The sequence below is a fragment of the Panulirus ornatus genome, chromosome 29, assembly GCF_036320965.1.
Source record: "Panulirus ornatus isolate Po-2019 chromosome 29, ASM3632096v1, whole genome shotgun sequence".
Lineage (NCBI taxonomy): Eukaryota > Metazoa > Arthropoda > Malacostraca > Decapoda > Palinuridae > Panulirus > Panulirus ornatus.
In genome coordinates, this window is record NC_092252.1 from 3,615,287 (window position 1) to 3,628,039 (window position 12,753).

The 12,753-nt window shown below is 48.7% G+C and overlaps 1 non-coding gene across 1 annotated transcript; it reads right to left on the reverse strand.

The window, feature by feature from the left end:
- Positions 1 to 735: 735 nt before the first annotated feature.
- Positions 736 to 808, reverse strand: TRNAK-CUU (transfer RNA lysine (anticodon CUU)). Its single transcript has one exon. It is a non-coding gene; the product is annotated as a tRNA-Lys (tRNA).
- Positions 809 to 12,753: the final 11,945 nt, after the last annotated feature.

Sequence of the window (12,753 nt, forward strand, 5' to 3'; positions counted from 1 at the left end):
CGCAAATTATATATATATATATATATATATATATATATATATATATATATATATATATATATATATATATATATATAGTTTTTGAGTGATGCAATCTATCTGGGATAGGCTGAGGCCTGTGGTCGGAAAAGGGAGGGGTTCGAAGCCTTGACCTCACGAAGGATCGAAGGATTCGAGTCAGCGAGATTGGTAAAAAAAAAGAATGCTTTTGGAAATTTCCACAAACTGATTGTGCTGAACACTTTCGTCTAGTGTGCACTGACACCCACCACGCCCTCACCAGGGTCGCTCTGTGCTTGTATGGCAAGCATAGGCCAGCTGGAGAGAGAGAGAGAGAGAGAGAGAGAGAGAGAGAGAGAGAGAGAGAGAGAGAGAGAGAGAGAGAGAGAGAGCGTTGTGTATGGAAGGCTGTGCTATATATGTATAAAGGACCCAGCAACTGTTGCCTGCACACGTGGCTGAAATAGCGCATAATATGGATTAGTCGGAATGACGTCATATGTGGCAAGGGTCAGAATATTGAATAGGGGGAGGGAGGGCGGCGCTCAAAACCTTTAGATATTGAAGTGGGGGAGGCCTTAGACCAGCGGGGGTGGGGGATGGGCAAAAAAATTAAATATGGGAGGCTTAAAGCAATGAAGAATATATATATATATATATATATATACATACACACACACATAAACCGGGTTACGTGATCAGCGACGAAGACAACGGTTAGAGAAAACGTCTTGTCGCCCAACGTGGGGCTCGAACCCACGACCCCGAGATTAAGAGTCTCGTGCTCTACCGACTGAGCTAGCCGGGCGGTGAAGGATGCTAGGATACAAGGCTAGGTAAGTAAGTCCTGCTGGGCGGTGCGTCTCTTAAGTGTGGCGATATGGACAACATCGGTGCCACTGCTGACACCGCTGTCGTCACCGCTGACACCACTAACACCACAACCACCACCACTACTACTACCACCATCCCTCTACCACTATCCTCACCTCCTCTACCAGACTGTAGAGATGCAGTAGAGTGACATAAGCTTCAGCAAAATGTTACGGCTTTATCTAGAATTATCCGCCACCATATTTGCTCTTTTTTCCTCCAGCTCTCCATTTTCCCTTTCCTCCTCCAGCTCTCCATTTTCCCTCTCCTCCTCCAGCTCTCCATTTTCCCTCTCCTCCTCCCAGCTCTCCATTTTCCCTCTCCTCCTCCAGCTCTCCATTTTCCGTCTCTTCCTCCAGCTCTCCATTTTCTTTTTCCTCCTCCAGCTTTCCATTTTCCTTCTCCAGCTCTCCATTTTCCCTCTCCTCCTCCAGCTATCGATTTTCCTTCTCCTTCCTCTCTTCTTTTTCTTCTTCATCATCTCCTCTTCCTATTTTCTGTCATCCATTCCTTTGTTGTTTCTCTTCCTGCTTTATCGTCTCTTCATTCATTCTCCTGTTCTCTCTCTCTCTCTCTCTCTCTCTCTCTCTCTCTCTCTCTCTCTCTCTCTCTCTCTCTCTCTCTCTCTCTCTCTCTCTCTCTCTCTCTCTCTAATCATTCTTCGGCGATTAATCACTTGCAAATCTGTTATATTCTGCGATGTGGGTTGGTGGCTGGTGTGGCCAAGGGAGTCTTGTGTTATTCTGGGGGTCCGCGTTCGACCCGCCTCAAGGTCGCCCTTTGCTGCTTCAAGGTCACTGGCCGCTGCTGGAGGCAGGGGTGGGGGGAAGAGAGAGAGAGAGAGAGAGAGAGAGAGAGAGAGAGAGAGAGAGAGAGAGAGAGAGAAGGGGGATTTAGGGAAAGGGGTGGAATGTGAGGGTGGGAGGAGGGGTGGTTTAGGGATGGGAGGGGGTAGAGAGGGGGGTAAGAATGAGGGGGGGTTGGGGGGGGAGATATTGAGACGAGTCTGGTTCGTTTCCTGTTCCGTTCAGATGACTAACGTTGACCCCCCCCCCCCCCCCCGTGTGATATGATGGGTCAGAAATAGCCTTATTGTGGCTTCACTATCAACGCCTCCGCCTCGAACGCTCTCGATCATATATATATATATATATATATATATATATATATATATATATATATATATATATATATATATATATATATATATATATATATATATATATATATTATCCCTGGGGATAGGGGATTAAGAATACTTCCCACGTATTCCCTGCGTGTCGTAGAAGGCGACTAAAAGGGGAGGGAGCGGGGGGCTGGAAATCCTCCCCTCTCGGTTTTTTTTTTTTTTTTTTTTTTTTCTAAAGAAGGAACAGAGAATTGGGCCAGGTGAGGGTATTCCCTCAAAGGCCCAGTCCTCTGTTCTTAACGCTACCTCGCTAATGCGGGAAATGGCGAATAGTTTGAAAGAAGAAAATATGTATATATATATATATATATATATATATATATATATATATATCTTGCTGGAAAATTTGGTTTATGTGTTTTGATAAGTCCGTACATATATAGCAATGAAGGGGACAAAGATGACAAACTGATGTGTGTGTGTGTGTGTGTGTGTGTGTGTGTGTGTGTGTGTGTGTGTGTGTGTGTGTGTGTTACATTTTTACACTCGGGCTTCGAACCCATAAAAACTTGCCCTGTCATTGTCCAACGATGAGTTTGACAGATTATTTCTTTTTTTCTTTTTGAGGTGATTTTGAAATAGGCCACTTACCCTGAACTAGTTCTTCAAATCCTGTTGTTTTTTTCTCATTGTTTAATGAAACCTTTTCATTTGACGGGTCTGTTGTTACCGGACTCCGCCCGCTCGAGGTCACACCGCGGGTGACGACGAGTCACCCACCATTAGCGAGGCCATATCATTGTGAGTACATTCTCGTCAAGGAACTTCTCACTCTAAAGGAGTCTACATTTCCCTGCCGCTGGATGTAGCGCAGCCTTGGAGGGGCTGCGTGTGCCTTTTTTTAAGTCCCTGGTTAACACCATGACTCTTGTCATAGAAATTAATCCTGGGGTAGTTATGAATAAATGATTAGATAATCAAATTAAAGATAATGGAAGACATAAAGCGGTTGTCTATTGACCAACTGGCGCCACTCAGTGAGCGTCCGGATGGCGTGATTTGCCGTCCACTCAGCGAGCATTTCACACCCCTGGGGATCACATGCACTAAATAAATCTTTTTATCTTTTTTTTTTTTCTTTTTTTAGTCGGTACACTAGACGAGGAGAGGAGTATATCCTTCTCTCCCTTGAGGCTGATGGAGGAACTAGATGGGTTTTATAAGCCTCTGGTCTAGTCCTAATTTGCATGGTGGCGACGCGTCATAAAGTTGTAATATTCATTAATAAAAAAAAGAAAAAAAAAAGACGTCCAATTCTCACTCATTTCTCGAACTGAAATATTTCAAGTAATATTATATATATGAAATTATATCTCTTTTTTTGTAAAGATTTCTAGATATTAGGTTATATTTGTGCTTTACTGACCGTAGTTCTGATAATGGTGTAGAAAACGAGAGAAATGTCGTGAAATTTCCAGTGAAAACGGCTGTGGGGGTTGAGGGTGCTCTGGCGTGTGTCCCAGTGTATGTCTGTTGATATACTTGTCAGTGTGTCCGTCTGTGTATCTATTAGTGGGTACAGTGACTACACAACGGCAAGAGTTTGTCACCAGATTTGGTGTACAAGTTAATCTCTTACACACACACACACACACACACACACACAAAACACCACTGATTCAGTTTACACCTGCCTCAGTCGTCCATGCTCTGCTTGAACGGAATTAGACGAATAAATGACTACAATCAAGGGCTCGATGATCGTCCTGGGCCAGAAATACCCCCAAAAGTTCAAAGTTCAGCAGGCAAGGAAGCTGGAGATGGTCCAGAACATTCTGGCTCATACAGACCTCCTCATTAGCATATGCTACTCCGCCTTGCCGGGCTCAACCCCACCTCCCCCTTCTTCCTTGAACCCCCAACCCCTTCCTCCCTTGATCCCCCTTCCCTTAACCACCTCATCCTTCCACAACCCCATCCTAATGAAGATAAAATATGCATGGTCTCTCGCGCGTTGCCATTTTTCCCTTATTTACGTGTGTGGAGGACGTGCTTTAGCACATGCTCACGCACGCGCGCACTTACGTACGTATATAACGTGCGTGCGCACGCTCATATATACGTATGTACATGCATACATACGTGGGTGCTTTCATACGTATAGGGATGAGGATGCATTCAGCAAGCTCTTCATATTATACATCAGTTGGTCGAAAAGTATAATGTGCTTCTCAGGTTTGGTGACCGCGTTTAAAGAGGCACAGAAAGAGCTCATAGAGAAGGTTCACAGGAGGGCAGGAAAGATGATACGAGAATTTTTAAGAGAGTTGAGTAACACGGTAGGGTGAGACGTCTTGTATCTGCACAACGCGGAAGAGAGAAGAGTAAGGGGTGGCCTGATCACAGCTGTTAAGATTCTGGACCCGGCTGATGGCGTGGACAAATGAACAGTTCCTCGAGCGAATTTTCGCAGGTGGAGTCCGGTAGCGCTAGACGAGTGGAATGAGCAACAGAATGATGGAGCTGCGAGCGTGGAGAACGTCTCAGAAATGTAAAAAACTGTGTGATAGTTGAAGATGTTCTTGAGATGGGGCCCCCACGAGTGCAGAACTCCCCCCTCTCCTCCCCGTACTGTAAAAGTGGGTAACACACACACACACACACACACACACACACACACACACACACACACACACACACACAATTTTCTAGTTCATATTTAGTAGAATTCTCTCTCTCTCTCTCTCTCTCTCTCTCTCTCTCTCTCTCTCTCTCTCTCTCTCTCTCTCTCTTCTCTAATATCAAAAACTAGCAGACATTGAGGGGAATTCCCTTATCGTCCGGTCAGGCTGTGTGGCCACACCCATAGTGTGTTTGTGAGCTGGGAGCCAGGCACCTGCACGTACTGGCCCCTGAGAACAGGTGCCACACCTGCATCACCTCATGTTGGTACCTCCGTTCAGAACAGGTGTCACAGCTGTGCCAGCTGATGGCAGACATCCTCCGCTAAAGCTGTCAGACACATCTGTATTTCCTGGTTGTTGACTACTGTGTTTAAAAACATCTGTCGCAGGTGTCACACTTGGTTATAACTGATCTCCTAATCCAACTGACGGACGACACCTGCCATATCTGATCCTCCTTATTTTTCGTGTCATCACACCTCAAACATCTGTAACACCTGCGCATGTTATGTCTGAACATCACACACACACACACACACACATCAAACATGACAAATAGAGAATGGATGTGAGCGAATGCACCCCGTTTTCATCTCTCTCTGGCGCTACCTCGCTCTCGCGGGAAACGACAGTTGTTGTAGGTAACCCAGGGTTCCCTTCCTGTACAATTCCCGTAGTACATTTTGTACACTCCTCATCAGTCTTGTTAATTAAGGTATCATGGCCTCATGGTGCTTGATTAAGGCCTCATAATGGGTAAGAGATCCACATAATGCTTGGTGAAGACACGTAATGCTTGATGAGGACACATGGGGCTTATTAAGGCCATAGAGAGCGTTATAAAGCCACATACTGCTTTAATGAGGACACGCAGCGCGTAATTAGGTTACACAGTGTGTGATGAGGCCACATAGTGGTCGTAATAAGGCCTTAAGAAGGTCAGATAATGCTTAATGTATAATTTTTTATTCCAGGAGATAATCTAAATATTTCGTGCGTTTAAAACTGACGCAGTGTTTTGCTTGAGGTTGAGCTATTAGACTTTTTCTTTTTACTATTCGTTGTAGGCAGTATTGATCGATAGTTTTGTGATCAACGTTGATTAATATCCTCTGATGGTACTACGGTGGGCATGTGGCTTCGCATCGATAACTTGAGGACGTGGGTTCGATCCTCGTTCCAGTATTGGTTAGCGTTGGTCGGCAAGACACGTCTGAAATATGTGTATTTATATATAAATGTAACAGTGCGAGGTTTAAAGGCCACGGTAGCGAGGGAGAGAAAAAAAAAACGGGCGGCGATTCTTAGGCTCCTCCACCCCACCCATCACCACCCCCCCCCCCTTTCTACCCTTATGATATAGGGGTGTGTCCACTCCCCCCCCCCCCCACCTCCAGTATAGGTCGGCTGAACAGCTGATCGATAGTTTTAAGTTGCGGTGTTGCCCACTTAGTGGTCACCCCATTATTATATTTTTTTCCTTTTAAATGCACACACACACACACACACACACACACACACACACACACACACACAAAGTATAAGTGACCACAGTCTTTTCCTAGATTGTTTCTAGATTGCTAATGTCTTGAGCTGCCACTACTTTCTCCATCCCTAGTCTCCTCTCGTCCCTCACAAGTTGGATTGTGTTAATGTTTTGGTGTTGCACTGTTGGATTGTGTTAATGTTTTGGTGTTGCACTGTTGGATTGTGTTAATGTTTTGGTGTTGCACTGTTGGATTGTGTTAATGTTTTGGTGTTGCACTGTTGGATTGTGTTAATGTTTTGGTGTTACACTGTTGGATTCTCTGCGATGGCCAGAGGCGGGAAGCTGTCTCCTTGTTTCATTCGTCACTGCTGTGGAAGTACCCGGTCTAATACGTCACTGCTGAGGAACTACGTGATCCAGTCCGTCACTGCTTTTGATGATTCTCTGGTTTTATTTGTCAGTGCTGTTGTGAACTGCCTGGCCTAATCCGTCACTGCTGAGGAACTGCCTGACCTACTCCGTCACTGCTGAGGAACTGCCTGACCTAATCCGTCACTGCTGAGGAACTGCCTGACCTAATTCGTCACTGCTGAGGACCTGCCTGACCTACTCCGTCACTGCTGAGGACCTGCCTGACCTAATCCGTCACTGCTGAGGAACTGCCTGGCCTAATTCGTCACTGCTGAGGACCTGCCTGACCTAACTCGTCACTGCTGACGTTTAACTAAATACTCCTTTTATGATAACGAACATTATGCTTTGTGCGCTAATTAGTGACACGTGACCTGATCGTTAGCATGTGATGAGTGATGATCATTTACTTGCCACGTGGAGACCTTGTTTGTGCAAGAGACTTTGTCGAAACGTTTCTTTGTCGACGTTGTTATTATCTGGTGAAGCCTCGTGTCTGTTCCAACGTTTTCCTGCTGTCTTTCGTAAGCTGTGGGGGCGGGGGGAAGTGTGTGGGGGGGTCATGTTGCGTAAAAGGAGGAGGGGGGCAGTGCCAACACAGCAGTGCCAACAACACAGTGGCCTGTGTCGTTGGCGCTGACTCAGTCGTGTGAGTTTTTGGAGTACTGTTGTGGAGTGGATCAACTCCCTCCCTTGCGCACGACGGTACGACCATTGATCACCCGCTGAGGCACGAGGGCACGACCCTTGAGCGCCACGAGGGCATGACGGCATGGTACGACCCTTGAATTGTGGTCAAATAAGACTGGATGTCTTCCCCATGGGTCGTACGGTCGCCCTCCAAAGTACCCTTACATTCGCGCTCAGGGAGGGTCGTACTCTCGTTTTCCAGAGGTCGTCTGGCCGTCTAGCTCAAGGGTGGTCGTCCAGTCGTCCTCTGGGGGTTTACAAACACCACACCCCCAGAGAAGAGAGGTGCCCATACCAGACATGCTTCCCCGGCGACGAGCGCCACCACGGTGAAGGAATTTACCCACATCCGTGGGAAAAAATATCTACCGTTCCTTTATAAACATAGAACCAGCGGGTAAATATAAGGCGGTCACGTGACTCAGATCCTCTCTAGCCCGGGGGATGGGGATGGGTTGGTAGTGGCGCCAAGGGCCATAAGTGCCCTTACCTATGCCTATTTTCTCTCTCTCTCTCTCTCTCTCTCTCTCTCTCTCTCTCTCTCTTGATTTAAAGGTTAAATTCGGCTCTATCTTGTATGCAAGTGTTGCGATGCTTTAGTATGTGTGTCTATGTGTTTTTAGGTATTTCTTGGGTGCACACACACACACACACACACACACGGATAGAAGCCTTTACCCTCGAAGTACACACCCGACCTGTGCCAGTAATGGCACCACGGGCCTTATCGTCGTGCTCAGGGGCCGTACCGTCGTGCTCAAGATGTTGATGCTCCTCCAGCAGGAGCAGAAGGAGCAGCAGCAGAGGCAACATTGAACCTGACGTGAAAATTCACCGGACGTCTTACAACGGCCGTGGAACACTCATGACCCAGAAACGTATTCTTAAAGTGGTGCTTCACAACCGAGGGTACGCTGGCCCCTGCCGGTACGAGGGGGGGAAACCCTTCCAGATGGTACGTGGTGGTACGTGTACCACTAGTTGTACGAGGGGGGGGAGCCATCCAGATAGTATGTGGTGGTACGTGTACCACTAGTGATACGAGGGGGGGGGGGGGGAAGCCCTCCAGATGGTACGAGTACCAGTAGTGATACGAGGAGGGAGGACTGGAGGTCAGGGAGAGGGGGGTGGGGCGTCATCCGGATAGTACGTGTCGAGCAAAGTTGGACGAGTATGTTTTACACAGTAGCCTTAAATCGCTGAATTAACCGCCGTGAGATGCCTAGCTTAAGTAGGTCTGAGATCGCAACAGCTTGTTACCTAAGTTTTAGAAGGGCGTTCATAGACTTTGAACGGCGTTCATAGACTTTGAAGGGCGTCATAGACTTTGAAGGGGGTCATAGATTTTGAAGGACATCATTTCTCGTAGTTGGGATTTCCAGTTGGGTGGGTTTTACGATCGGCTTTTGTGATCTTGTCTTGGTGATGTCACCCTGGGGGGACTTCTCTCCTTCCCCTCCTGGAGACGTCACTCGCCCGATGTCACCACCTCGTTGGCTCGACGTGTTGTCTGCTCGGCCAACTGACTGACTTCGGCTGGTGATCTTCGAGGGGGAGGTCATCGTCTCTGGCCATCGTCTGTTTAGAGAACAGTGTGTGTGTGTGTGTGTGTGTGTGTGTGTGTGTGTGTGTGTGTGTGTGTATGTGTGTGTGTGTGTGTGTATGTGTGTGTGTGGGAACCTCAGGATGTGTTTGTCTGAGAGAGAGAGAGAGAGAGAGAGAGAGAGAGAGAGAGAGAGAGAGAGAGAGAGATAGAGAGAGAGAGAGAGAGAGAGAGAGAGAGAGAGAGAGAGAGAGAGAGAGAGAACAGTATACCTCTTTTACGCAACATGTATTTAAGACACTTTTTTTCCTCAGTGCCAGGGGTCACTGCTCACCCCGCCTGGCACTGGACCAAAGAGCCAGCTGCCTTTACTGACAAGTGCCACATGATATCTGCTCACTTCTTCCCACTTAACGACTATCTCTCTCTCTCACATTATCTTTTCGCATTCCATTTTCTGTAAATTCTTCTTTCCTCGTTTTTCTTCCATTTGGCCGCCTGGTGGTTACACTCCTGAAGGGTTCCCTTCCGCTTTTCATTCTCGAACTCGACGGGATGACCCTTGAGCACGGCGGTGCGACCCCTTGAGCACGACGGTACGACCCCTTGAGCACGACGGTACGACCCTGTACGACGGTACGACCCTTGAACACAACGCTACGACCCTTGAGCACGACGGTACGACCCTTGAGCACGACGGTACGACCCTTGAGCACGACGGTACGACCCTTGAACACGATGGTACGGCCACCCCCGAATCACGACGTTGCTAGTTGCTAGTGATGCCAATCGTTGTTTATATTAAATAGGGAAGGGGGGCTCCCATCTTCTTGAGGGCACAGAATCATCCATGGAGGAGCACCAGTACAGTCGAGCGGGGCTCCAGTCTTTCTGAGAGCCCAGAATCATGCATGGAGGAGCTCCAGTACAGTCTAGGGGTCCCCCAATCTCTCTGAGGGCCCGGAATCATGCATGGAGGGTCCCCAGTACAGTCTAGGGGCCCCCGATCTCTCTGAAGGCACAGAATCATGCATGGAGGAGCCCCAGTACAGTCTAGGGGCCCCCCAATCTCTGAGGGCCCAGAATCATGCATGGAGGAGCCCAGTACAGTCTAGGGGGGCCGCAGTCTTCCTGAGGGCCGAGAATCGTCCATAGGGTGGGCCCCAGCTCCGTCTTTTGGGTCACCCAGAGTCAGCAGAGGTCCTGTTGCTGCCCACGTGGATTGATCCACCTGCGTAGGAGCCTCACTAGAGTACAATGGATATTGTTGTTCTTCATCTTCAGACCTCTGTCGTGACGTTCTTACGTACAGTCAGGCCTTTATGATAATGTGACCCTCCCCCTTAAACCCCCCAGCCCCCTGCTCCCCAGGATCATGAGGCATGGTCAGCCTCCTGACGACGAGGGAAGAGGATAGTGGTGGTCGAGAGTGTTGCCTGGCGTCGGCAGCGGCCGCACTCTTGGCCCGCCGCTGACACCTCCTCTCCCACGCACCTCCCGGGGAGGGGGGTGGGGAGGCTAGTACAGTACTGCTGCCAGGCGCACGACCATCAACACCCCCCCCCCCCCCCCCCGCCCCCCGCGCGCTTCTTCCTGTTGCATTCCCGGCTCTCTCTCTCTCTCTCTCTCTCTCTCTCTCTCTCTCTCTCTCTCTCTCTCTCTCTGAGGGAGGGACACTTGTGGGTTTGGAGAAGAGTTAAGCTGGCGGACGTGAACCCTAGGATATGGCTAGGCCCGTGTGTGTGTGTGTGTGTGTGTGTGTGTGTGTTCTCAGGATGTTCCCTGACTCACCCCGCCTACCCGTATCGACCACGCCCATCCGGTACGACTCCGCCCCTTCCATCAGTACCGACCCCGCCCACCGTGCCTCGCTCCACCCATCCACATCTCCAGCCGCCCACATCTTCACTACTACTACTGCTGCTACTACTACTACTACTACTACTACTACTACCAGTACTACTACTATTGCTACTACTACAACTGCTACGGATACAAGACATTTTCTGCCACCGTAGAGACACTCACATCTTGATCAACATAAAACAAGAAAATACTAAAGAAAAAGAAAATCCTTTCCGGATGTCCATCAGATATGTAGTTGTCATCTAACATACGCGCCTAACATGTTAGAGAATTTGTACAGGCGTTGAGACGCCGCGTGGACATCGTCAACACAGTCAGAGGGCCCACGTCGCGTTGATTTATCGCCTCTAGCGTTGCTTTGGACGTACATCCGTCGCCCGCACCAGTGAACACTACCGACTGGACGGAACTCCGTCGCCAGCGCGTTTGAACGCCACCGACTTCAGCCGCGGGAGGAGGGGCGCGCGCGCGTGTGGGGTCCCCCATGCACAGGGAGTGGGTTATGGGGTCAAGGGTTGTGTGTTATCAAGGGGTTGTGGTAGGTGAGAGATGGGAGAGAGAGAGAGAGAGAGAGAGAGAGAGAGAGAGAGAGAGATGAGGACCCTTACAATACAAATTACGAAATCACAGACATGTAGGTAATTGCACACACACACACACACACACACACACACACACACACACACACACACACACACAATCAGTTGAAACATAATCCTCCGGTGTGGTGGATGTCGTGATGGCTGACCTGTGGCGTCCAGTGTGGCGGTGGGTGTGAAGTCAGCCAGGACGAGGGAGTAATCCGTCTTACATCACCGTTACGTAAAGTACTTTTTTTCCCACACGTGTTACGTGTACTGCGTTACAGATCTTCCTCCTTGTGTAACACAGCCACCCCCCCCCCCCTCCATCTGTACCGTCTCCCACTCCCCATCCCCCTGTCACCCCCCACTCCCTCTGTACCGCCACACCAGCCTCCCTCCGTCCCACACGGAGACATACCCAGCTTTCTGTGTCGTTGGGTCAGGTCTGTGTCTTGAGTAGCGTACGACCTCCTCCCGCCTCTCGTGGTCACCCACATAGATGGGAATCATAGCAGTGCGTCGTCGTCTGGGACGAAGAAAAGAGACACAGTCGTTGAGGAACAGATGGGTTCATCATACCCTGGTGGGTCACGCCACCTACTGCTACAGGCGAAATTGGTCGCCACAGCTTAGCTATCGTCAGCTCGGTTCTTGGCAGTTTATAGTACTCGTCAGCTTGGTTCTTGGCAGCTTATAGCTCTTGTCAGCTCGCTTCAGCTTGATTCTTGTCAGCGAATCTTGTCAGCTTGGTTCGTGGCAGCTCAGCAGGTCTCGCCAGCTTGGTTCTTGGGTGGTTTAGCTTTCTTGCTTCTCCTGTGGGCAGAGCGAACCACGAGCTTATCGTGCACATATATAATGTTACATATTCGCACAACTGTGTATATGCATTGTCGTATGATCGCATGCACATGCGTATATTCGTATATACCCTCGTGTATCATCCTCAGTCTTGTATTCCCAACCCATTATCAGGCATGATAATGACCATGGCAGCAACGTTGTCCTCAGGCTAGAGCAAGATATTAATTAGTCATATGGCTGTTAATTAGTGACGGATAATTAACTACCTCTTGCAGTCTGTTGCCTGTGGATGTGTACAGTTGGGACTATGTTGGTACACGGTAATGACCCGTGAACTTCAATATATATATATATATATATATATATATATATATATATATATATATATATATATATATATTACCATGTGCCGGGATTCGAAGCGAGTTCCCAGATTGCACTAGTACCACCAGTACCTCTTGGATAAGCGCGCGCGCGTGTGTGTACAGTAGCGCGTCATTATCAGGCAGGAAACGGAGGCGGGGGAACCAGTTTTGAGGTCTTCCGACAGTCGTACTACGCAGGTGGTTGCGTCTCTGACGTCGAAAGTACGTAGGAAAAAGGAAGATGAGGTGCACCGTGTGTCATCGCTATGTGTGTGTGTGTGTGTGTGTTGCAATTGATGGACATCCTGCCCTGGTGCC